This window comes from Gavia stellata, chromosome 2, assembly GCF_030936135.1.
Source record: "Gavia stellata isolate bGavSte3 chromosome 2, bGavSte3.hap2, whole genome shotgun sequence".
NCBI classification, from domain to species: domain Eukaryota; kingdom Metazoa; phylum Chordata; class Aves; order Gaviiformes; family Gaviidae; genus Gavia; species Gavia stellata.
The window spans coordinates 47,777,827-47,800,135 of NC_082595.1; the positions used below are offsets into that span (position 1 = coordinate 47,777,827).

Sequence of the window (22,309 nt, forward strand, 5' to 3'; positions counted from 1 at the left end):
GTCAAACCTCATCCAAACTAATCAGTTGGAGCGGCCCATTTGCTGGTGCTCCGAGACACTTCGTTTTGTCCCAGCTGACACCTCATGATGGACGCAGAATTTTCTGAACTGAACGGTAAATATGAGTCTTCTACTTATGTTGCTATTTTTAGATATATTGATTTTATTTAGGTCCAGCACGTTTTATGACTGTGATTGAATGCGGACAAGGTCACGGTACTGTTCGGGGCTCTGAACACCAGAAAAAATCCCATGGATGTAAATAAGTCGAAAACAGACAAACCATGCGGAAAAACCCCTGTTTGTAGAACATTGCTGTGATAACAAACGAAGATTTTTGTCTTCTGTTATTCTGAAATCATAAAAATCCTACATAAATATGTAGGATCATAACAATATTTGGTAGTGAACAAGGGTCTTTTATGAAATCTGACTTTACAGGCCCTTCAAAGCTAAATGGCAAGAACTGAGAAGGAACTAGCCAGAAAAAGTAATTTGGAATGTCTGCCTTGGTGAAATAGGAAAAAAATGTAGAAGAGCCTGAAACTATGGGTGTACATCAAGTGCTAAGTTTTGGGAGAAGATTGCACAAAAATCTACAGACACGGATGACGTAGATATAAAATAGTCTATGCAGTGCATCTTGCATTCTTTGCATTTTTAATTTATTAAAGGTTTTTCTGCTCAGTGGCATATCAAATACTGAAAATTGGGATGGATAGAGTGCTCCAAAGAAACTTTTCTGATGTATTTCTAGAATTCTTGTTTGTATTTTAGGAATTAATGCAATTATTAGGGCATGATTCTACAAATATGTACAGTTTATCTTTTCTTGCACCACCTAAAGGGAACTGCTCACATGCTCAATCAAAGGCTGAAACCTTTGCAGGATTAAATCTTGAGTGGTCTAAAAAAAATAAGATCTCTAAAATATTTTTATGCTTTTAAATGTTTTTAAGGCATATATGTAGCTGGTGTTTTATCTCAGGTATGTGTGTCTGCATAATTTCTACAGTGGAAAACCCCCACTTGTTTCTTTTTGTTTCTTTCTCTTTTGCATGCTCTTTTTCTCCTTTTATTAAACCAAAAGATACTTCTAAAAATTACTCGCTTCTAAAAATCTAGAGGAGCCCCACTTTTGTACTTAAAAAAAAAAAAAAAGATTTTTTTTTTTTCATTTTGATGTTGGAGAGCTTTTGTTCCTCTTCCTACTGTGCAAGTGCTTATATTTTACGTTTTTAAGGAAATTAATTTTGAATGTTTTCTGATTAGTGGCTTGGCCCTGCTTCACTGTCATGCTGATTTTCATATGGTTCTCTTAAAAATAAAGTATCAGCAAGGCAGACATAGTAACGGGGGGAGAGCCAGCAGCCCTTGATGTTTCTGGCCACCTTAATATGGGGAAAGCCTTTGAGGGAAGAACAGGAACTGGGAGCCATGTCCCGAGCTGGGTGTCCCAGGCAGGGAGTGAGGGATGATGAGGTTGGGAGGGAGGCAGCGGTCAGAGCATCACGGCGAGGCATAGCTGGAGACGGTGCGATAAGAATACGGTGTCGTCTTCTCCCAGATCAGGGAAATTAAACATCTGATTTATAGCATTGCATAGTGGGCTAGAACAAAGGGTATGTGGCTGGCAGCAAAGGTGCAAAATACCAGAAAAGTGAGTGGCTGAGGGGAAAATGCTGCGTTACGGCTTCAGATGCAGCCTAGCAGTGCAGCCGCTGGCCGCAGGGTGCAGTTCACTGATGACTGGGTCCAAAGGCTGTGCCAGCTGTGCACGCTGGCAGTCCTGTGCTGCTGATAAATAGAGAATTTACGTGGTATGGTGGTGCCCAGGTGGGATGTTCTGTGCTGGCCGGGCCGTGCTGACCAAGGTGGGACACATCAGCACTGGGACCTGACCTTTCGTAGGTGAGGGGCACACAGTTTACCTGCAGTGTCCCTAATCCAGGTTATTCCCTGTCAATGCTGAAATCTCCCTGTTTGCAGGACTGACATGTCTTGTTGCTGCAGTTCCAGCATTCATTGCTTTCATTCATTCAACTTGAAATACAGGAGTGCCAGGCACACAGAAGTGCTCTGTAATATGGCTGGAGATGTGTAAAGAATTGGAGGGGAAAGCGCAAATAAAATGTAATGTCCCCAGCACATTTAATTTTGTGTTTGCTTACATGTAAGAGACCTAATTGAACTCAAAAACCTTCTTCATTTACTAAAAAAGGGAGTTTCTTCATGACTATACAGTCAGTAGCTCTAAATTTACTCTCCTACTACTGTCAGGTGAATTTAAAACTTGTTTAAACAGGTGAGGTCAGGCTGCCTCTTTGTCACGACAGAACAAGCAAAACTCAGTTGTTTTTCCTTAACCCTCCTAGGAAACTGCAAATGGGAGGGGTATCAGATGGTGACAGTTTGCAGGTAGTCCCCTCCATCTTTTGCTCCTTAACCCTTGCCGCTGCTGGGTGGTGAGCAGCCCTGCACGCAGCTGCCGCAGCAGCACGCTGCTTAAGCTGGTCGCCCCGTGTCAGTTTTTCTCCTCTTCCTAGGTTTTACATAAACTAGTAGTTTATTATTACCTAGTAAAGAATCATATGTGCTGTGTCCCATCTCATACATTTGCTAAAATTGTTTTATTTCACTCTTAATTTTTTAATCTTGTCAGAATAAATGGGGCTTTGGAAAACCACTGTGAAGAATTTAGTCTAAGGGAGGGCTTAAATCTTATGTTGCTTTCATTTATGTCCTGTGATATACTACGTAAAATCCACTCTGGTTTTCTTTGTCATATTATAAGTAATAGGCGCTGCTGTGGTTGCAGCGTAGTCTCTGATGTTAGGCTAATGAAGCGAGGAGCAGGATCGCAGCTCTCCGTACTCTAAGCTGCTCCAGTAGCTGTCGTGGTCCTGGGTGGTGGGTTGCAGCCTGTGTGCCCGCTCTCTGCTCCGGGACAGCCCCTGGGGCTCGAGCTGGTCACTTGAAGATGCACTTGGGCATATGTAGCAGTCACTGGGGTGGGGATGTACCCATAGGCTTAGCACCTAGGAGACAACTAGTGCAGAAATGAAATTTACTCTTAATTTTCACAGTAGTCCTCCACCTAATTTTTTTTTTTTTTCCTGACAAAGTGACTGTACCTGCTTTTTAGCTGGCAGAAGTCTGTCAGCCTGGCGCTTTGATCCTGAACTCAGAAATAAATTGTGATTAAATTGTCATGCTGGTCTTTCCATTTGCTGAAGCTTGCAGTAGCTGCTCAAGAGGAATACAATGCCCTGCTAACTCCGCTGTGTCAGTGTTGGCTTCATCACAACACCAGAAACATCTTTTGTTCGCTGCTAGTTTATAAAGCTTTTCCTGATTGTTTTTAAATTGGCATTACCCACTGGGAGAGGTTCGAGGTAGTTATTTTTTTTGGAAGAGCATGAATGCACAAATGTGCCTCTACTTACTGTGTGTAGGCTTAAGTGAAGACTGAAAAATTTTGAGGGAGAGAACACCGTTATTTGATGTTAATAGATTTGAGAGTAAGCCTCTTTTTTTTTTTTTTTTCTCCTTTCTTTCTTGTTTTTACTGAAGACCAAGAATTTGTAGATTGCCTGGAGGTGCGAAGTTCCCAGGCAATAGACAACAGAGGAACAGAAGTCACTGAAAAATTGAATGTAGAGATGCTGCTGATATGGTTGTAGAGCTCAAGTAAACTGCAGTTAAGTTGTTTGTGTATTTGTCTATAGACTTTTTAATTAAATAGTTAATAGTATTATATTTGGGAATAAAATAATATAGACTTTTATGTAGAATCTGAATTCTTTTTCCATGGTTTTGTCCCTTACCTCCAAAAAGTATAGGCAAAGGGAAAGCATAGTCAAGCTAAGACAGTACAAAGTTAAACTGAACTATAGAGCTGTAATGGGAATTTTTATAAATTCTGTTCTTTCCATCTATTTGTGTTTGGGGTAGGACAGGCCAGAGCTGAAATTTAAGCCTTTTCTGACTATTTTGGGGCCTGCTAATTTGCCTATGGGTAGTTCGGAAGCAGTATCCCTTGAGGGCCTCATGCCTTCTGACAAGCAGAGATGTTCCTGACTGTTTCTATGATTTATGTGAAACAATCTTGCTTACCTGTTGACCAAAATGAATGAAGTTCAGTTTTCTGTTAACTGGCAAATTACTTCTGCTGCTTTTTTTCTTCAAAATGATTTTAAAACTTGGGGGAGGCCCAAATGAAATTGCCTTTTTTTTTCAAGCGTAAGTTGTTTGGAACTGAAGGTTATTGCAGTTTGATGTTTCTGGTAGCACATGAAATCTTTGATCTCAGTTGTATTCCAAACGAGCACATAATTCATGTTTCCAAGGCATCACTGTGGTTAGCATAAATTTACAGACTCTCGACAGTCTTGCAGGAGAGACAAAAGTAAAAACTTTTTTTTAAACATGTTTAACTGTTGGCATAAGTAGCTTGATGGGTTTCCCTCCTTCCCCAGAAGTGAGGTAAGAAGCTTACGTTATAACTGGTGCAACCATGCTAGTGTCTTTGCCATATTATAGTGTAGTACCATATGGACAGTGGCATTGCCTATACCTAGTGCAGTGCCATATACATATAGCTGATGTATCTACCCTGTTAGCTGTGAAAGAATGATAATCTTTAATTTACTTACAGCATATTTTTTAATAATACTGTGTTGTGGGATGAAAAAGTAGGGTTTGAAACACACTGTTGTTTTCCTTCTTTTACTCACCACCACTCAATACCAAAAATGTCAGTTCTGATCTTTTTCCTTTTTGTGAAGGCTGTGTGGTAAAACTTTAGGGTTTTAATGGTGAAAGAAACACAGTGTTGCCTTACCCACTGTATTAGTTTAGCTTTTGTGAAACTCAAAAGTTTTTACAAGAATTTTCTGGCATCCATTGTGTTGGTGTCCGTACTCTTGATTTTGTTACTCTTGCAGTGTCACCGTTCTGCAAACTCTTGATCTTCCAGGCTAGACGGGATCTGCATTTCTAATACAAAAATTCAGACATTTTTACAGATCAAAATGGAACAAAAGTAGACAAGTTTCTCCAGACTTATTAACCTGGCGCCTTCTCATGAACACTAATTTATTTACTCAAAACTACCAATGGCACTTCAAGTGCAGTGATTTTCCTTGAAATGTGAAATACTGCAGTATCCACAAATTTTCAGGATTATTTAACAAAAAAACCCCACCCTCCACTAATGCCTGAGGATTAAATTTTGTAGCTTTAATATAAAATTTGCCTTTTGTAGGGTAGATACTAGCCAAACAGAAAATACACTTACAAAATACAAATGTTGTTCTGGAGCTTGCACAGGGTCATAAGGTTAGAGGGTGAAGTGTAAGGAGTGATGAAATAGGATATTTGTTAGAATAAGGTGAGGTAAAAATATTTTAAGAGTTGTATTTGCTGGAATGTTTTTTCTGATACTTCACCATATGAAAAAAATCCAAGCCTGCTAATACGTTGTCAGTATTTTCTTTTCCACAGTCTCCAACTAAATTGAAGCCCATCAATGGGCTTCAGTCCATCATGATTTTCTTTTCCCAACCTATCCTCTTTATTCCTAGTCTGTGAGAGTATAATTTGAAAAACACACCTATCCCCTGGGCAAGAACCAACAAAGTTTGACTTGTTCTACTAGATGAGCTCTTCGACCAAAATAAAATGCTCCCAAATTGGAATTGGGGTTGGGTTGATGAAAACAATAAGTGGAAGATTGAGAGCTTGCTGATATTCACGTTTCCCATACTGAACTCAGTATTTGTCAGGTATGTCATCATCTGTCTTACCATCATTTGTTGAACCAAATGCCATTGAAATCAATGCAAGTTTGGCATAGGTCTTGATAACAAATCTTGATGATAAGTATCAGTGAACACAGGAAAACTGGGGTGATGTTTTTGGTAAATGCTAAATTTTGGTGTGGCGTAGAAATTGTGGTAAATGTTCTGCAAGAGACGGAGATTGACATCCTTTTGTGCTCATAGTCTCTACAAACAGCTTGTCTTTGGAAGAACACTGGAAGTTGCTTTGGAGGTAATTAATATTTTGGAAGTTGGTTTTGGCTCTAGAATTGTGTTTATAACTGGCTGTTACATTTAATTGTGGTGTTCACAGTTCTTGTCTAGTTTAGAGGTTTTCTTATTTCTTCTACTCTTGGGTAAATTTCACTGTGTGTGGTTAAAGCTGAAATAAAACATTAACAGTGCATAACATGATTTGAATGTTACACAAACAGATATTGAATAGGTATTTCAGCAGATTCAAAGTGAGTATTACTGAAACAGAAGCAATTTTAGCAGGAAGCATCACGTTGAAAGCAGTGCAACAGAAAGTTGGTGCTATGATAGAACATCCTTTTGAACTTAAGGTTAAAATTTTAGTACATTGCTCTTCAAGTCTAAAGATGGGCCTTCAGTTGGAGACTTCCTTATGCTGAGTTGTGGGATATAGCAACAAGTAGCATTTGTCCTTGGCCTGTCCTGCCAGAACCTGGTTCGACTAGTACGTTCGTACACAGTTCAATCTCGGGTCTGTTGGCGCAGTTTCCTACTGTTGTTGGCTGGCTCTTGTGGTGGGGAACGATGTCTAAGTTGAAAACAGCGTTTCAAGGAGGGGCTACAATTGGCAAGCTCTTCCACTTGCTCCCCTGCAGAAATCTACACGTTTTAACTGGGCATATACCAAGGTAAACAGACTCTGGTTTCTGGGAGGAAAACTGCATTTGTTCTGGAGCTGATTCACGTGCAAATTAGGTACCTTTGCCGTGGGACAGGGTGGGTGGTTAGAGATAGGAGCAACTTCACTTGTCTGACTTTCACCAACTGCTACAAATCTGTCAGAAGCCTGATGTGAGTTTTGGTGTCTGAGGAAGGAACTACCGCAGAGTTTAAGGAGTTCTGCCTCCAGCCCGTTGCCACTTGTTAGTGCCCCGACAGCAAGATTTTCCAAAACTTATCTAACAAGTGCTTTATCATGAAGCTTCTTTAAAACAATTTACCCTCAATCTACTTTGAGGTTTCAATATAATGGAGATGCAAATAAGGCAGAATATTTTCATGCTCATTTTATAAACTGGGAAATAGTTCACTTCTCTGTAACCCGCTCCCATTTTTACAGAAATTCTTCTTAACCACAATGTATTATAATAAACTGCAAGACAGTAAAAATTCAAACCAGATATCATTGTGACTCTTGGAAATTTGCCCTCTCCAGAAGGTATCTGACTTCCTTAAAAGCATTAAATCTGTCCGTATTTGCTGTTTTCCCATTCTGCAATTAGCATGTGCCTAAACTTCTACATCTTTGCCCGCTTTACTACATTATGCAGGTGCTTAATGTACTGCACACTTGGATTTATAGATTAATGTCTTTTCAGGACATTTCAGGAAGCTTTTGGGTAATATTAGAGAGTCAAGTGTTTTGAAAAGAGTGAGTTTTGTCTGGATAACCACATGTTTCTGGTTCTCTCTCTTCTGTGCTTTTACCTTATATTCCCTTTTGTCTGGATCGTTTCCGTACGGCCCCTGCTGTTGAGCCGGCAGACTGGGGAGAGCTAGCCGGAGCTCCTTGCAAAGCCATGCTCTCAACACTGCTCTTCACCAGAAAGCAGGAAACACATGAGTCTTTCCAAATATTTGCTATTATCCTGTTCTTCCAAGCTTCGCTGCCTTCTCCTGATGCTCAAGTAGCTTGGCCCACATCCTCAGTATTGTGTATTAACTTTACCTGTCAGTGAAGTGATTGCTTCGTTGTTGTTGTCCTTGCCAATTCTAATGTTCAGTCATTGAATGTCTTTCCCTGACTTGCTTGTTGTTTTATTTTTCTTTTGTGTCATACAGCATGCATGAGCTTTTGCTGAGTGATATATGCAGAATTACTCATCATTTTAATGTATAATACATACCTGAGTCTAATGAGTAAGGAAATAGTTGTTTAAGCTGCAGTATTTTATTTACGTCTTGTAACTCAATATAAACAGTACAAATCCATAGGCTCCATTCCAATGAACCATGTTTATAATAGTACTGTGCATCAGCATGTGTTCTTTTCTCTATCTCCATTCCTTCTATCCATCAACCCCACCATTTGTTTGTTATTGCCATTTGTTTTATTTCCTCTTAAGGCTGTAAATGACTTGGAGAAAACGTTTTATATTGTGTGTTTGTACAGCTCAGGTTGGAGTCTCTTACTGTAGGCAATGGGAGCTTTCCATGGGAGTGATGCAGGTGAAAGACAGCAGTTCTGGCACCAACATTAAAGTGAAGGGGTGGGGCCAGTTTTAGGGTAAGCATAAACTCCAAATTATAATCTGGATGTAAAATTGAGGTAGCCTGTTTTTCTCTTCTGCTCGAGTCTGTAGTTTCATACTAAGCTTTTACAGAGCAAAGTCTCTGGGAACACTTGATCAGACCTCCTGCACAGCTTATGGTTTCATCCAAGAATCTCTACGCCAGGCTCAGTAACATGCCTCTGAGTTGATAATCTCTCTTAGAGATATGTTTGACAACTAAAAGTTATAAAAATATTTTTCATCCTAGAAGAGAAACATTCTGAAAGTATACTTCAAAGTCTGTTCCTCTTCCCTAAGAGTTTGTACTCTGCAACATATATGAGAAATACAAATTCTAATTATTTTCAGGAGAGAATAAATAACTACAAAATATTTGAGCTTGACTAATATTTTTTTCCTAGTAAGTCTGGGTTCCCCTGGCATTACTTGTGTAATCCCATGTCTGTGGAAGTGTCAAGTTTGCCGTTAATTTGCAGTATTTCAAGATATGGCACCGAAAGGGCTAACAAAGGCCACATACTCAGCAAAACCTTAGTGCAGAAAGGAGCCTGAATGCTAGCAGTTCTGAAGCTGGAAATAGTGGCTTTATCTGCATGTATCTGTCATACAACTTTTGATCAAGCATATGAAATTTGCATCCTCACAATAGGGAATTTTCTAATGCAAATAGTTTTCACCGAATAGGCAGGGATTCCAGGAAGCATGGCACTGCATCAGTCCACGATGTCTTTCTAAGAAGCTGGCAAAAAAAATCTCGCTGTTATACTCCCTTTGTTTTCCAACTGCTACAATCAGTTAGTTTTGTTAGATTTACATAAAATGCATCCTTCTACAGAAGTACAGTAATTGTACCAAACGCAGTATATGCCGTGCACGCTGAGAAGGTTTCATGAGCAGCATAAGTTTCTTGCAGCACCTGTGGTGTATTTATGTGCTGGTGTAATGCCAGGGAGCCAGAGCTCCTCTCACTGTTGTCAGAGCCCAAGGAAACACAGTATTAGAAAAATATAATCTTCTTGTTTTGGGGCTTTTTATGAAATACTTAAATGAGAAGAAAATAGCTGTTAAATAGAAATAAATGTAAACCTGTGGAAGGTAGCTGGGAGAGGTGATAAAATACATTTTATGCAAGTTTGACTACTTGCACCAGTTTTCACATAAATAAACGTGATTAGGATGCGCTTCCAAATCTTGATGGCTTTTTTGATCTGCATACCATGGTGTAGTGCCAGGAGCTGGCTTTGAGAGACCCAAAGAGCTAAAGATCAAGCTTTGCAACTTAACTTGTAAGTGAGCTGAAAGCTTCTACGTGTTAGTACTAGGTTTGGTTAAGACACTTCTTGGAGTTGCTGTTTGGTTAAACTTTCAGGTGTGTATATACTAATTTTCCAAATTACTAACTTATAAAAATAAGTGGAATATGCATAGATGCATCTGGGAATTATACCTTTTGTTTCTCTGCTAATAAAAGGCAGAAATGACCTTTCCTTGTCTAAGTAATTGTGAGGTTTGCTGGGGCGGGGGGCACAAAACAAAACCTTTTTCAAATTATTTTTTCAGTGCACATGAGTTTTATATATGGTTACTTTATTCTCCAGCATTTCTCTTTGCAAGAATTACTCAAGCCAGTAATTCTTGCTACTTTTCGCTGCTGAATTGTTGCACACGGGATATTTACTGCACGTGAAGCTTCTTTTACATTCCGCAGAAGCCTGCCAGTTTTTTTTCTGTTTCAAAGCAAGAGTGTTTTCTCGCTCTAGCGGGGGAAAAGGTCTGTTCGAGTGCACTGTAATAACTCTGTAGAAGAGTTAAAACCCAGGGGAACAGGAATCAAGCATTTGAAAAGATGGAAAGGCATTTGTAGTCTAGTAAAAATGATGTCTTTTTTTTGGGGCATGAACATTGTTTGCCTTGCAAATGAGAATTCGTTAAATAGTTTTCTCAAATCCATGCTCATTTAAACAGTTGTGAATGTATGAATGAAACAAAATGTGAAAATAATGCAAATAAATGAGAAATTTTATCTTTTTTAAAGTTGAAGTAAATTGGGTTCAGGGTATTTGGAACTGATGTGGAATAAAAGAAACAGGCATTTAGCGGCACTCAGAACCCTGTTCATAACACAAGTGTTTTAGCAACTGCATTTTTTCCTTGAATTCAAAGCTTTGTTTGAATACAGGTCTTACACACACTAGAACACCAGAGCATTGGCTTTTGCAAGTGAAACTTTCCTACGTGCGTTTTCTTGCACGCGGCTGTTCGGTGAGCGCAGGTGACGGGCCTTGGCCAGTTGCCTCTCTTGGGACGCAATGTCACCATTTGTCCGTTCGTGACCTAAAATCTGGATTGCAGCCTGGGCGTGCCAGCCACAGGCAGTTCCTTCAGCAGGCAGCTCATGTCTTAGGCTCTGTAGGGGACTTTCTTCTGCGGTCCAGTGACAGCAGATCTTGTCAGTGACAGGGAGTGAGCATCTTCAGAACATGGTGTTATTTATTCATCCCTCGAAAATGTCTGTTGGATACACGATACAGTAGTGCATGAGATGTAGCTTTGTCTCCAAAAAGGCTTATGGGGATAGGTTTTACTTGCTCATTTATAAATTCCTCTAAGCCTAGATAAATCTGTCTCTGGCAGGGAGAACTGGCTTAAACTGTGTTTTTACAAAACGAATTCATATCCCGTGTTTCCACCCCACGCTAGCACGCACACCCCTCTCAGTTGTTCCAGCACAGCCGTGCAGCTCTCCTGTGACCCAGAGCGGGGACTGGGTCTAACTTAAACTTGCAAAAGGTGGGGGGAGGGAAAGGGGACCCAAGATGTTTTGCGGTTTTTGTTTTGCTTGGCGAAGCCAGATCTGATTCTCAGCGTGGCTGTGTAAACAGGCGTGCTGGCATCGCCATAGGGCGGGCAGCAGCATTTCAAACAGGCGCTACCGTGGGAGGCTCCGGTGGGTGAAGCCGTGTCATGAGCTTACGGCGTGTCTGCGCGGGGGTCAGCCTGTCCTCCTGTCACCGGCACAGTCATGCTGACTTTTTTTTTTCCTACTTCATTCAAGCCTCTTCCCTTTCCTTGAGGTAATAAATAGCCTTTGATTCATTTGTAAGCTTTGGGAAAATTAACACATTCAAATATGAGTGGATTTATGCAGGCAGTTTCTCCGGTTAATGGTGTTGGCACTGTCAGTTCCTTTTGAAGCTGTGTCTTTGAGACACTTACCTGCTTGCTTGTTTTCCTTTTTTCTGCTCAGAAGCTTAGCAACCTCTTTATAGCTTTCCTTCCTCTTCACCAGGGAAGTAGAGGTACAAGTTGAAGAGAGCATCTGACAACACTGATCAAAAAAGTGCGTTTTTTCGACCTCTTTGCAGCCTCTGCCCTTTACCCGCCTCCCCCCTGCCCCCGCCAAGTTAGTCTTTAAAATTTCCGGTGCAGTAGCTGACCAAAATCGTTAAATTTAAATACTTTGGAAGAAGCCTCCATCCTCCCTCTGCTTGACTTCCATTTTTCTGTGGGCTGATTATACTGGTTTGTTCCTTATCTTGGTTTGCTGCTCAGGTAGTTGTGGATACATCTCTAATGTGAGAAGGTGGCAGAAGCTGCCACTGTTATTACTGGGGTTTGAATATGTTGTAGTCTGGTATTTTCCTGCTTCTAGAGCTCTTTGAAGAGCCTGAGAACCAGTTGTGCGTGCTTTTTGAAGTCCTCCTTCTTGAGCGAGGCAGGAATCCCAACTGGCTGTCCCTGCTGATGCATGGACCCGAGAGCTTTTCCTTAGGACTGCACCCTGAAAAATGGATGCAGTGACATAATGGCCACTCTGTTTTGTTTATCCTTTTCCTTTATTCCTTCTGCTCCTCCCAAGTCACTGAGGAGCACCACATCAATTCATGCTTGAAACCACGTAGAGATATCTGCAGCATTGCTAGGTTTGGCACGTAAAAGAAGTTGCAGGTATCTCTGTCTGTTGAGGTGGCCCTAGCTGTAAGAATTGGTGGTGGTCTGATTCTTACTGCATTCAGGTTTCAATGCTTGAAACAGCTGAATTGTATAAAGTCATACATAGTAATTTGAATGAAGGGAGATAAAATCAAGAGGAAAGGAAACAAGGCCCAAGGGCCTTTAGCATGCCCTTATTAAGACTGTAACCAAAATACATGTAGAAATTATAATTGAAGATCAACCCAAGTCTGCTTTACACCTCTGATCTGAATATTACAGTTTCAAAGGGGAGGGATTAGTCTGACTCCTCAGTTAACAGAGGAAAGAGATGAGAGGTGGGAAAATGTCCAATTCACCAGTTAGTACGTATCCAAAGTTGTCTTGTCATGTTAGGCTTCGGCCCATTTTGTGGATATATGATTGCAATTTCCCTTTCACTTAATGCACGGAACAAACCAGCATTTCAGGAGAACTGGCAAAAAGGATGAAGGATGGGATGCGCGCCGTGTGCAGGGTGTGGCTGCCACCCCTTGCATCAGCACGTCCCCCTTCTCCTGCCCATCATAGCCGGGCGGTGGGGCAAGCTTCAGCGCGGGAGGACCATGCGTGCGCACTGCCTGCTGCCTGTTCTGCTTTGATGAACTGACTTTAAAGGCATTTCAAAAGCCGGTGTGTTTTTGTGGTAGATCAAATGGGTATCATTGATGTAGTTTGTTTGAAATTTTGACCAGAGAGACATAAGCTGTAATCTGTCAGTGGAGGTGTGTGCCGTGCTCTACTCTCACCTCCCCCTGCCCCAAAGCTTTTTTGGGTATTTTTCAAGAACACAGATATTTGACCTCCTGGCTATTTTAAGACTCTGCTAGGGCTGCAATAAATCAGGAACACAACTGCTGTGCATATTCTCTTTATCGAGGCCACTGTCCAACTGTTGCAACAAATTATATGTGGTTTGTTATGAACATGACATGGATTTTCCCCTATAAATCTCCAGCCCTCAAGTGCAGTCGGGTTCAGCTCTGCGCGTGAGCCTGCGCAGCTTAAGAAAGTCTGGCTTTGTCTGATGGGCAGCGGAGACATTGCATGTAGACTAACCAGAGGCTGAACCCTTATGCCTGTGTAACTGAGATGGTATTAATTGTGCTTACATTAGCTCTCTGCTGAATGGAGTCAGCCTGCCACAAAGCGGGGCGATGTTGGCAGTGGGGCTCTGGCTGGATCCTATCCCTTCCAGTTGGCGGGGAAAGCATTCCCGGCGAGGAGGAGCGGGGTTTGAAAGTGGAGGGGAGAAGTTGTGTTTCAAAGTTGTGCGCAGAGCTGATGGGCGCTTGGGTGGTTGTAACTCAGGTGGAAGTGGGGGAAACCAAAAAAGGGAGGCATGTAAATGGTGTGTGAAATGTGAGTATGCCGGCTCAATCTTAATATTACAAATCCAAATATAAATATTTAAAATCTTTTATTTAGCATCATTGTGTAATCAAATCCATGTGCAGTCATAACATGAATGTAACTTCATATAAATAAAGGACAAAAGTTATTTAGAAAGCAGTCCGCATTTCGTCAGTCTGGCACAGTTTCCCCATGACGTGTCACACTTCCAGTCCCTGCACTACTCGTAGCATCGCTTTTCAGTATGCTCTTCATAGGACAGTTCTGTAATGTTCATTGGTCCCAGCTGTGACACCCTGTAACAGAGTCACGTCACAGCCACTTAGCTGCCTGACCTGATTGAACTAAGATGCCTTAAGCAGGGAGTATGGTCCGGAGTACTCCATAGGCAATGCGGAGTGTAGTTTGAAGAGTGAAGCAGAGAGCCCTAGTTAAAAACGGAGCTTGCTTTTGGGGTGATATTGCTTTCTAGGTTGGTATTACTGGCATTGAATAGTCAGTGTTTTGAAGGAGGGATTATCAGTTGGATGAGTCTGTTTTGTGTGTGTTGTAGTATGCCAAGCAGATATGCAGAACTGATTTACCACTTGATGTTTGGCTCATGATGGGAGGTGGAGCTTGAAAACAACAGCCATTTAGTCCTGAGTTTCTTCCCTGGTTACTTTTCCTTTATTGTCTTTCTGCATTTTATTACAGCTGCAAACGTGTACGTTCCTCCAATAGAAGGCAGTGACCTATATATAACTCCAAGTCCCTGAGCAATTACCAGTATAATAAAAATAAGTGATTCAGAAACTTTTTATCAAAGCTGTAACTAAACAACGAAATTAAAGATCTACTGAAGGTGATTATTTTCCATGAGGAGATCTGATGGTCTCGTGCACATTCGCGGAAGCTGCGAAGTTCCCAAGTCCTGCTTCTGGCATTGAGGGTGACTGCTGCGGTGGTGAGCAAGTTGCATCACTTCTCCCCTGGCTTCCGTGTTGAATAGTTTCCTCTATTAACTGGCCGAATAGTTTGTTTCCTCTAAAGTACTTCATCAGGAAGCTGCCAAACCTGACGTACGGTGGAGCCTGTCTTATTCTTTGACTAGTCTCATATGAAGTTAGTGGGTGTGCTTGTTAGGCTGTAATTAGACTTTGTTATGAGTAAGCAGCGTCAGGCAATAAACATAATACCCTTCCGAGATCAGTGCTGCTTAAATAATAAGTAACCTTCTGTTTTGTCCATCCAGTCTAGTTTAAATCCAGTAAGCTTTCAAAATGAAACACTATATTGTATGGCTCTAATAATTTCCTGTAAATAGCAGCTATTTCATACTGCATTTAGACCTGCCTTATACTTGATGAAAATATATGTGCATTTTGCGCTGGTGTTTCCTTTACTTACTAATATTCACTTTTTAATTCAAATTTTTTTTATTCAAATATCTTTCTTTTGCAAATTAGCTCTTCCTGTTCGCTCCTGGCCTCTGGTACTTACTCTCATCTTGCATATTACTATTTCTTCCAAAGCAATTATTGCTCACATTCTATGCTGTACTTGCTGTACAAACATTTTCATGTGTGATATAAAATCAGATAGAGCTACATATTTCAAACTTTGCATCAGCTAGACCTGCTTAGGGAATCATGTTTTGCTTCTTCCTCAGTTCTGTCTTCCTTTTGCTTCCCAAGTTTTATCTAGAAAAGCTGCTGTGTCTGAATACCCTTTGCGAACCTTGCGCCTTTTCCTAGTGCTTGGGAAAATATGGCAGGGTTAGGAGGTGGGTGATGGCCATGAGTAAGACTTGGGAGCGGAAGAACTCCCAGAGAACATGATACTGTTTGTAGAACTGCAGTCTGAATTATTTTAAATTCGAAAGTCAGCTACAGAAATTCTAGTTGTCAAAATACGTCCCTCGAGCTCTCCGCACTGGGTAGAGCCGTGGCGGCGTGCTGGGAGAGCACGTGTGAAGCTGCCTATGTTGCCAAAAAGTTGTATATTTATGGTGGTTTTGAATGTGTTGGCTGTCCTTCCCTTGCCACATTCTGTCCCCTCGCCTGCTGCGTCCTTTGCTCCCGCGGCCGTGTGGCCTCGCACCACAGGCTGGTTGTGCCGGTGCTGTGAGCTGTGCAGCTCTGCTGTGAGCCGGTGCCAGGAACTGAGCCGGCGGGCAGGAAGGAAAGGGAAAGGGGGCAGGCTTTTTTCATCAGTGTCAGACCCTTGCTGGCTATGACTAGCAGGGGAAGGGAGGGGAGGGATTAAGTGGTGAGGAATGGAAATTCTTCAAGCCAATGTGCTGCTCTCGCTTTGAGCGGTAAGACGATGGTCTGACAGTGCATCAACCAGTTATGTAAGTGGTTGACTTACTGCTGGCTTAGATGTTTCTGTGCATAGCTTTAGACCCTTCCACTGTTATATATGCTTTTGAAACAGTGAATATGGTTTATTTAATCTATTTTTATGATGTAGTTGGGACTGCTCAGGACAATGCGAGGTCAGTTACCAGCTCTCTGCTAACAGGTTGTAACTTTTGAATAGGCACAAGACGGAAACCGCTTTCATTTCTATGCACGCTCCCCGAGGAGCTGCTGTACCATCTGCTCCTGGGATGGGCTCTTCCCTGCCCAGGTGGGTTCCTTTAGGGATGGAAATGGGAAGAAGTGTGTGAGGGCAGGTCTCAGTGCAGTGGTTTCCAAGAAGGGGGAATAAGGTGTGTGGAGGGTAGTGTTTGGGCTGCACTCGTGGGCTGGGTCCATCGCTCTTCCGCATGCTGGGGGAGGCTCATGGCACGCCCCGGAGGCACTGCGAGAAGGGAAAGAACAGAGGAGGTGTATTTTGGATGGCTTTCAACTTTCCCCTCAAGCCTTCTCTGAACAGAACAAGAGGAAGAAAACCTCCCCCCCAAATGTTTTTTCAGAAAAGGTGTAAAAACAACCACAAAACCATCAGTGTTTTGTTTGTACCTTAAAGACAAAATTCAGTTGTTTGAAGTTAGTTTTCATTGAAGTTGTATGTGTGCCTGTAAAATTTCCAGGTGTTTAGGTATTTGCTTAACAAGAAAGCTTATTTTCTTTGAGCTAAACGAAATACCCAAGATTTGAAAAGAATTCTTGGGTAAAAGAGCCACCTTCTTGTCCCAAAGACTAATTACTGAGCCTTTCTGTTTTCTTAAGAGTCTCATCCTCTTAGAATAAATATTGCATTTTCAGACCACATTTCCTTGCTTAGAATTTCACTTGTTGGGATTAGCTATTGTAGTGCTGTCACATACCCTGCGGGGTTACTCCTGCTTGGCTGCACGTGGGAGAAAAGGGAGAAATGACTGCAGCTTGCAGAGATGCTTTGCCCTAATTATTATTCTTCATTGAGGAGCAATGGTCCACCTCAGTGCTGACCACTGGAAAGCATGCATTTGCAGTGTCCACTCCTGGAGATCCAGAACGAGAAACATCCTGTATTCAGGTATAAGCAAAATTTCTAATGCAGCTACTGCAGGTGTAAGTTTTATCAATTTGTTTCTGATTTTTGCTCTTGCAAGTCTTCATGGTTTTTGAAGGGAAGGGGGAAAGGATTAAATTTTCTTTCAATGCTAAAGTAAAAATAGGACATCAGTGCATGTACAGTCTACTTTTGGGGCAATCAGTATGGCACCTGCTACATGGCCTTGATTACGCAGTAAAGGGAACAGAATCACTCTCTTTTTTTTTATTTTCCGCAATTTAAGCACAGTAAAATGCTGTCAAATAAGGTCCAGCAGGATTCCGTAAGTTTGATGAGGCCCTTTTCTTGCATTTTTCTTCCCTACTAAGCTGCTCGGTATTCCGAACTTTTGCATGCTGTGAAGTAACGAAGCAGAACATTAAATCTTTTAAATCCTAAGAGTGCTGGCAATCTACTGAGCATTTCACAGCTCTGTTGTCAGCAAAGAATGCATGTGTGTATTCTCTACATTGTAATCCTCCGAGTGTGAAATTAGATCTGCTACCACTTTCTTTTTTTCTTCTTCTTTAATTCTTTTTCATATCAAATATAATATGTAGTTTAATCACCCTGTCTATTTCTGGGTATATAAAGCAAGGGATTACCCTTTTGGTAAGTAGATTTCCACTCTTTCTTTTTTAGTAGTACAGCTTAATAGTACAATTTAAATAGAATGAATGGTAGTGTGAAGAATTATAGGCTTTCTTCCCCTTTATTTTTACAGTGGTAAATATTCAAAGGGAGCCCCAATGTCAGTCCTATACATACCTATTTATATTTTAAAATTCTACTTTAGTAGCATATGGCCTTTTTATGATGAAAGTTGGACTTAATAGGTGCTTTCAAAGCATTACTAAACATAATTTTATATTGATGTCAGTAGCACAGTAATATCAGAGTGTCTTAAACAGTTATTTTCCTTTACTGTGTTTTTGTTGATCACAACAAGTGCTAACTCACAAGTCTCTTTCCCCTCAGTTTAAACAAGTCAGTAAACTTTTTTATATCTGTGTCTTCAGCTGTGAGATGAGACCGATGCTTACCTGGCACATCATGGAATAATGAGAAACTGGTTAGTGCTTGAGATTTAGAAAGGGGCGGGGAGAGCATGGAAAGTTAGTGAGTGACTGACGTTAGTAGCTGGCACAGATGTACAGTTATCTGCAAGGATAAAAATATACAGACGACTGGAAAGACACGAATGAGATTGAATTGGATTAGTTTGAATAAAGGGATCCAGTGGTGCAGATGGCTTAAACAGCTGAAATTGTCTGCTCTGTGCTCGCCAGCATGATGAAATCCTTACTGGGATACAGGAAGCCCCTGTGTTGCGAAGGATGGAGCAGGTTCAGGTTCCTTTATGGAAAGTTGAGCTACCAGGAGACGTTCATCTGAGGAAGCAGCAGGTAGTGCTTGTTGTAAATGTGTTTTGAGTTAGCAAATCTGTTGTGAGTTTATCTGGGGAGAGAGTTAGTGGATGGGCGGGGAGAGGCAAGTACGTGTGGAGCGTAGTGCCGAGGGGGAAAGATCACTTATGGGCAGCTTTGGGATTCCCGATTGCTAGAGCTGAAATGGACACGGGGACAAGGTGCCAGTTTCTCTGTCTCTTAGCACAGGTGTGAGTAGGTCCATTTCTGGATGCATTCATTTGTTGGGGAAATAACTAATTTTGTTTCTGCGTAAATTAGATTTCATGTTTGGAAATAACATGGGCATATTTCTAGTCCCTGCTTATTGCAGATAGATTTAAATGGGGGTTATATTTTTGGCATTTAGCTGACTAATCAGAAAAAAGAGCGTGCTTTCATGCTTGTAAAAGAAGAAGTTTCTCCTTGCTGTTCAGAATCTCTATCTAGCTTTTTTATCTGAAAATGAAGTTAGTTAAAACAATTGTCAAAGCATACACAATGCACAAGGTCTGCTGCTGTAGAGAAACATGAGTATTCTTTGCTTTAAATGACTATATTTATTCACTGATTTATCTTCAGTAGAAATGTAGGGATTATAATGCGATGAAGCTGTGAGGGACTTTGATTTAATGAATCCTGGAAGCTCAGGTGAGACTGTGGAAAACTTAAACTTCCGTATACTGATAAGCTCACAGGGGCTGCAGACTAAGACTGGCAAAGAACAATGATTGTTTTTTCCTTAAAGCTGATTTGCAAAAATATTTTCATGTCTTTTAAAATAATAACTAAAAGCTTTGAGTATTCACAGATAGCCTTGTTTAAGAGCAATCAAAGCTTCTGTTGTACTTGAAGTCTTCTGTGATCCCATTCTGTGATCATGGGTAGGATAGAAGCAGCATTTGTTGAAGTTGTATACTTTGCCTTGCTGTGGCCTTGCACGTTCTTAGTGAAAAGTGCAAACACTTGAAATGCTGGAATTTCTTCTAAGCAGCAGCACTCTGGGCTTTCGGTTCCATTCTCTTTAATCTGGGTGAATATGTCTAAACAACTACACTGACATGGCAGTCATCATCCAAATGTTTACATTCTGCTGCAAAAAAGGGAAAGCTCATAAAAAAAATTAATCCATTATTTGAGATTTATTTGGCATACAGGTGTGTGTGGTTTCAGGATGCTGTTGCATCCCTTGTTTCCTGGGGAGTCCTCTGTTTGATATAATAATTGTGGCATTTTTCTCCTGTGTGAAACTTGTTGCTGTTAGCTATGCTTTTTTTGGCTTCCAGAGGCATTTAATGAAGCCTTCTCTTTAAAATCCCGTGAGAGATACAGCAAGATCAAGAGCGGAGCAGAGCCGCCTGTTTATCACTTTCCTTGCAGGGAGAGTTGTAGATGCCGCGCCGACTTCTTCCTCGCTGCCTGGTGTGGCTCACAGCGGTGATTTGCCTGTGACCTTTCCTGTGTAAAGCTGCTGTACTCCTGTTCATTAGTGTAGTTCTTGCTCACACTTAATAAAGGTAGGTCCTTTGATGCTGTTGGCATGATTCTGTACTTGAGGGCCCTCGGCTGCACTGATTTGGTCGTAGTTAAAGCATAATGAAGTTGTTTGCTCACTTGCTGCCCAAAAGGCTTGGTGAGAACTTGCGTATGCCTTTGTGTTAGGCATATCTCACACTCAGGATATAACTTTTGTTTTAAAATTAAGGAAGGAAATGTGGTGGAACCCATCGTTCATGATCTTTAGGATATATATTTGTTTCAGTGTGGGGCACTATCTATGTAGAGAAAAATTCATAATTCAAAAAAGAAACGGGTCAGCCAGGTGCAAGAAACTCTGTATGTCTGCTGTGCTGTATAATCTAAACAATTTTATGTCAAGAACTTGATCTAAAAGACTTTGAAAAGCTTTACTTTGTCCATTTTGAGGTATTTCATGATTTTTCCAGTGAATACAGCAATAAACTTGTGGATTGGATGAATCTTCCAAATCTCTTTACATTACCGTTTTAATTGGAAAATGAATGAAAAGCTGTTATAACCAGGGGCAAGAGCAAATATGAAAGAAGCGAGAATCCTCGGAGGGACTCCATCCCTTGTTGGAGTGGCCTCTGGTATACGCTTTAGCAACACATTTAAATTATTCATATAAAAAAATTCAATATGAGTAATAACCATTTAGTGCTCCTCCAATGATGTTTTTCTGAAAAACCAGAACTTTTAAAAACCTGGTGGGTTTTGAGACCAGGTTTTGAATGCTTTAAAACAAAAGTTGCTCTTAGTTAGACGTAGTCTCTTAGCTAAAAATATTGAAAACTCAGGAGTGCCTTCCAGTGATCACAACTGCTTTATAAACACTTAGTCTGGTCTTGCTTCTGTTAAAATTAATGAGAGTTTTGCCACTGGCTTTGGTGGAAGCAGGCTATGTCTCTTTAATTATTTGAGCTTCGCTTCACTGAAGTTTGGTAGTAATTGTGAAGTTAAAGCACAGGCACAGAGTCAGAAAAAACAGACGTGAAATCCTGGCCCCATGGAAATTAGCTGACTTCTGTTGTGGGTTTCCTCACAGAGCTTTTTAATAACCTTCTCAACTGAGATAACTGCTGTTCTGTAGTTTTCTCTGTTTGTAAAGTGGAGGAAATGATACCATAAATCACAAGGTGGTCATGGGGCTTCGTGTATTAATAATCTCTAATGGAGTGTTAGATTGTTTTGGTTGAAGCATGATGTGGATATGTAGATAGATTATTGAGTCTCTTGTAAATAATGAAGTTGTTTCTTCCCTACATACTAATTCACTAGTGGAAACACAGCAGAGAGAAATCTCCCTTATTAGGAGAAGGCATATTTAAGTGGGTACCAATTAATTCTTTTAAGGTATCTGTAGCTGGATGGCTGTTGCAGACAAGGGTGTTTCCTCCTTGACGATCTCCATGGTGGTGGTTTTCTTTGTATTTTTTTCCACCTACTGCAGGAAATTAAAGAATCGTGGCCCTGCCTTCATAGTGTGAGCACGTAGTATATGCTATGTTTCTTTGCAGAAAATACCATGGTGTCACACGCTAACGATGACAGGTTGTGCTGGCTGTGTTGCATTGGATCTCTCCTGTCAGAGAAGATGAACGGAGATGCGGCAGGCGTGGCGGTGGTAATCCTACCAGGGGTGCGCTGCTGGGAATTTGAGGCTCAGAGGCGGGTGTATAGCCCTGCCCCTTGCTCAGCGCCTGGTCCGGGAGCTCCGCTGAGCTTAAAGATCAGTCGTGGGAGTTTGAGTGAGACTTCAGAGGCTGGGCTTCCATCAGGGCTTCCTTCAGCCTGTGGTGAGAAGCCATCCCCCCCATGTCTCACCACAGCCTTTTTCTGTGGCTTTGAAGAGGGAGGGTTGAGGGAAGTCCTTATGGATTTCGCTGTACAGGTCTGGGAATTAGTATGCAACTTCTGGACCTATAGGAATCATCAGCCAACCCTTCATCTCTTTGATGACTTGCTGTGGCAGCATTGCGGAGCAGTGCTGCGGTGAGGCCTGTATATTCTGCAGTCCTGAAAGACACAAGAAGTGTTTTCAACATCTGTTAACTTAGCTTTAATGTACAGTCCATGAGCAAAGGCAAAAACCAAATTAGAAATATGGGTGTTGCAAAGGTTTGTGGCAATGCTGAGTTATATCTAAAAGAAGACAGCAGGAATTGCTGCACAATGATTATTTAACGTAGGCTGTAGGTTGGCAGCAGCCTAAGAAAGCCTATCTGTGAACTCGATGGTTTCTCCACCACTGCTGCAGTCCCACCCTCCCCTCTCTGCTGAG

At 41.3% G+C, this 22,309-nt stretch overlaps 1 protein-coding gene across 1 annotated transcript in view; it reads left to right on the top strand.

Moving 5' to 3' along the window:
• Positions 1-22,309, top strand: part of NHSL1 (NHS like 1) — a 186,674-nt gene that overhangs the window by 31,495 nt on the left and 132,870 nt on the right. The gene's annotated exons all lie outside the window — the stretch shown is intronic.